Raw genomic sequence first — 5193 nt, 5'->3', positions numbered from 1 at the left:
TCTCTTATCTGTCTCCCTCTTCCAAATCCTGGTGGCGTCTAGTCAAATCTGTTTCTGGTGTTTGTTCCCCCTCCATCCCCTCCCTCACCTCAAATGGCCACACGGCTGACTCCGCACGTGAAAAAGCTGAATGCCTCAACTCTGTGTTTGCCTCTAAATCTTGTGTCCCAAACCCATCCCTCTCTGTACCCACCGTACCCAGTCGTACCCAGCTGCTCCTGGACTCTGTGTCCTTTCCTCCTGACAAAGTGGAAAAGTTTCTGTCAACCCTCGACTCGGATTCTGCAACTGGACCTGATGGCATCAGCCCATGGGTCCTAAAATCCTGTTCTTCCGCTCTTTCACTCCCTCTCTCTGTTCTCTTCACCCTCTCTTTTGCTCAAGGTCATCTTCCATCTGCTTGGAAATCTGCCAACATCACCACTTTGCACAAAAAAGGTGCAAAAACTGATCCCAGCAACTACAGACCAATCAGCCTTCTCCCAATTATCAGCAAAGTCATGGAATCCATCATTGCTTCAGATATGAAATCTTTCCTCTTCTCCAATGGCTTGATCTCTGATCATCAATTTGGTTTCAGACCTGGACACTCTACTCTGGACATGCTGCCTCTGCTTTCTCAACAATGGATGGAGGTCCTCAATGCCAAACAGGAAATTAGAGCAGTCTCCCTTGACATATCACGTGCCTTCGATACGGTCTGGCACCCCGCTCTGCTCACCAAACTCTCCTCTTTTGGTATCCATGGAAATCTCCATGCATGGCTGGCGGACTTCCTCTCTAGTCGTAGTCAACGTGTGGCCCTGAATGGGTTTCTCTCATCTCCTCTTCCTGTTCAGGCTGGAGTTCCACAAGGCAGTGTTCTGGGCCCTGTGCTTTTTCTGGTCTTCATCAATGATCTCTCTGACTCTCTTGAAAATCCTCTGTATCTCTTTGCTGATGACTCTACTCTCTGTCGCTCCATTCTTCATCCCTCAGATCAGCAGTCTGCAGCCTACTCACTCTCTGCAGACCTGGACAAAATCACAGACTGGGCAAACAAGTGGAACATGTCTTTCAATCCTGACAAATCTCACACTCTTACGATGTCTCTCCAAAAAGACCGACTGGACAACCTTCCCATCCACTTTCTGAATAATCCTCTCCAAGAAGTTCTGTCACTCAAGCTTTTGGTCTCACTATCTGCCATGATCTTTCCTGGGAAAACCACATTTCAAATCTGGCCTCCAAAGCCAGTCGCCGACTGGGCGTCCTCCGTCGTGCGAAGTCCTTCCTTGGCACACCTGAGCTCCTCACCACATACAAGGCTTTCATCCGCAGCTCAATGGAATATGCTCTCCCCTCTGGGCTGGTGCTCCTGCCTCACACCTAGCTCGTCTTCACGCTGTTGAAACCAAAGCATTCAGAATCATTGGAATCTCCCGCGATGAAGCTAACTCCAAGGGCCTCTCACTCACTCACCGCAGGCAGGTTGGTGGTCTTTCCGTCTTCTACCGACTCCTCTCTGGCCTTGCCCCCCCAGCTCTCTCTGGGCTCTGTCCCGCAAATATTCCTACAGGTCGCACAAGATCTGCCTGCAACCCTCTTATGGTCAAACTGCCAAAATCAAGACTCTCTGCTCACTTTCACTCCTTCAATTCCTCTGTTCTCCCGCCTCTGGAACAAACGCCCTCACTCTCTTCAATCCCACTCCACCCTCCAGGTCTTTAAAACAGCTGTTCACCACCATCTCTTATCTTCCCCCATCCAAAACCTTGATATTTTCTACCCCCACTAATTTCACCCCAATTCCACTTTTTTGAAATACTAACTTCTGTCCTGGAAGTCCTTGGTGTCCTTGTGTTTTATACTTCTCCCTCCCCCCCCCCCCTTCCCAAACCCCCCCCCCCAAGCCCTCTCCCTTCCACACATCTCCCTGCTCTCAAATGTTGTGTTTGTGTGCTTCCCCTTCTCTCCCCATCTTGTCTTCCGCTCCCTCTTTTTATATATTTTGTTTGTCTGGTTGATTTGTTTGTGAAGTAAATGTTAGCTCTTTCACGAGCCTCGATTCAGTATACAAAAAAAAAACAAAAAAAAAAAAAACGGAAGGTGATGTAGTTTGTTCAGGGTGCTGGCGATAACTCGCCTATTCTAAGCATAAGCCACCATGCGGTCTTTAAAAGTTCTAGAAATGAATTTTAAAAAGTTCTACAAACGAGTTATTTGAAAAAATTCCACAAATGAAGTTTTAAAAAGTTCTACAAACGAGATTTTTTTTTTTAAGTTCTACAAACGAGATTTTTTTTGAAGTTCTACAAACAAGATGTTTTTTTTTTTAAGTTCTAAAATTTAATTTTTTTTAAAGTTCTACAAACGAGGTATTTTAAAAAGTTCTACAAACGAGATGTTTTTTAAAAGGTTATGCACATCACGTTTTTTAAAAATATACACAAACGAGATTTTTTTTAAATTCGGCAAATAAGGCCATTTTACAAGTTCTACAAATGAGGTGTTTTTATAAAGTTCTACAAACAAGGCATTTTTAAAAGTTCTAAAAATGAGCTTTTAAAAAAAAAGTTATACAAACGAGGTTTTCAAAAAAAAGTTCTTCAAACGAGGTGTTTTTTATAAAAGGTTATGCAAATGACGTTTTAAAAATATATACACAAACGAGATGTTTTTTTTTAATTCGGCAAATGCCTTTTTACAAGTTCTACAAAAGAGGTGTTTTTCAAACGTTCTACAAATGAGGCATTTTTAAAAGGTCCACAAACAAGGCATTTCAAAAAAGTTCTATAAACGTGTTTCGAAAAAGTTATACAAATGAAGAATTTTAAAAAGTTGTACAAATGAAGAATTTGTAAAAGTTCTACAAACGAGGCATTTTTCAAAGTTCTATAAACGAGATATTTTTTAAAGTTCCACAAATGAGGTGTTTCTCAAAAAGTTCTACAAAGGAGGTATTTTTAAAAGTTCTACAAATTAGGCATTTTTAAAAGTTCTACAAATCAGACATTTTTTAAAGTTCAACAAACGAGGCATTTTAAATAGTTCTACAAATGAAGAATTAAAAAAAGTTCTACAAACGAGGTATTTTTAAAAGTTCTACAAATGAGGCATTTTTAAAAAGTTCGACAAATGAGACATTTTAGAAAGTTCAACAAACGAGGTGTTAAAAAAAAAGTTCTTCAAACGAGGTGTTTTTAAAAAAGTTATACAAACCAGGTATTTTTAAAAGTTCCACAAATTAGGGGTTTCTTAAAAAAAGTTATGCAAACGAGGTGTTTAAAAAAAAAAGTCCCACAAATTAGGTCCTTTAAAAAAAATTCTACAGATGTGTTTTTTTAAAGTTCTACAAACGAGGGGAATATGTCCAAGAAAAGCCAACGCCTTTTATTTTCCAATACTTAAGTACAAATGGTTAGTAAGAATTTATTTATTTACTAACTATTTAAGCTTGTATATTGAAATAGAAAAATTAATAAACAGACCGGCGTGCTCTTGGACTGTCGTGAATATGTCGTTGGTAGAACTTTTTGAACGCCTCTCGTACATACCGTGAGAGCACGGTACATACCGTGAGAGCATGGTATGTACTGTCTGACAGCAACACAATCAACTGAGAGTAAATGTTTACCGAAATTGATCGCAGACCAATTATGGTCTTTTTCTTTTAAGCCAGAAAGTGCATTGTTATCGAAACAGGAGTTCGTGAAATTTGTCTCACTAAATCACAATTTAGGAATTATCATAGGATTCGATAGGAAAAGCTATAATATACCTCGTGGGAAAAGGTGGAAAAGCTATGATATACCTCTCAGCCAGCCCTGGTTTTGTGCAATGCGGTTATCTCGAGTGTTGTTCACATAGAGCGATTTGGTTTTCAGATCAAGCCATTTGCATTCACTGTCATCCATGTACAGGTAGGTTTTCGACCTCATGCAACTGGCATGGACTAAATAGCCTGGTCAAGTCAAATGATCAGGATTCATCTGTGATCATTTACCTGTGATAATAATCTGGATTTTGGTTTGGTCTTGCAATATGTACACTACCTACAAATTCTACCTGTTGTACCTGAGATTGTATCTGTATTGTGGACGCATCATGCATTGGGTTCACAGGTACGTGTGCCTGATTCGTGTCGTTGGAAGCTTAGGTTTATGGTTATGACATGTTGGGAATGGTATTAACCACCAATATGACTACAGAGAGGCATCTAATGCGCACGGATAAAGGAGACCTGGAATTATGCACCAATATCATTTTGCTTTTCACGATTCGAGCAAATCTCATTTCGCTTCTCCGCAATCATTCATCTTCCCCTTCTGTATTTTTTTTTATCCCAATTTATTCTATGTATAGCCCTGTCAGTACAAGGTAAACATCGCCTCAAGTATATATTGAGCCACTCGCCATCTTTCCCAATGTAATTAAGCAAATGTCACAAACGATGCATTATGACGCGGGTTGTGATGACGTAGAGAAGGATTTAAAATAATTAATAAAGAGGTTACTGGATTATGGTGAATGGATTTGATAACACGTGTCAAAATGAATCTTCATGTTTTCGAGGATTTCAGATTAAGCACCGTTAACAATAGACATTCTATCTAATTGCCCTAGAGCTGATGTGCTGTGTATGGGTGGGGTGGTGTATTGTCGGTACTCCAGGCAGCACAGGGCACTCGGGTGATGACGTGTTGTGTACACCTGCTGCAGGCACCGACAATACCGTAGGACCTCGTATAAATGAAACCATCGTCGCATGTGAATGGCACAACGCTTGCGTCACGGGACATGCACATCCACTTTTGTAACCATGGTGTCCCTTTGGTCTTCAGGAGGTTGTCAACCTGTCGTTCGGTGGCTGTGCACGAGGAAAAATGTGCTGGTGGACGTCCACCTGTGTTACTTCTGCCCTGTCGTCGTCTTGCCTTGCTGATGCCGATCGGAGATGGCAGCGCATCTCAGCAGTTGTATGAGATCTTGGTAGGCACCTGTCAGGGGAAAGAAATATCAAAAGAGAAGAGGAAGAGAGCTTCAGATTACCCGTGCTTCATCAGTGGGAACGAGCGAGAAACTGCTACGCAAGACCGATTGCTGTTGTATCTCGGAACAAACAGCAGGACATCTGAGGTGAACAATATTCATGACTTTTGCCCTCAAGAACATCATGAACACTTGGACCATTCCGCGGTTCAAGACAAAGGT

The sequence above is a fragment of the Myxine glutinosa genome, chromosome 13 (assembly GCF_964187855.1).
Source record: "Myxine glutinosa chromosome 13, kmMyxGlut1.1, whole genome shotgun sequence".
In the NCBI taxonomy this organism is placed as follows: Eukaryota; Metazoa; Chordata; class Myxini; order Myxiniformes; family Myxinidae; genus Myxine; species Myxine glutinosa.
This window is presented reverse-complemented; position numbering follows the sequence as displayed.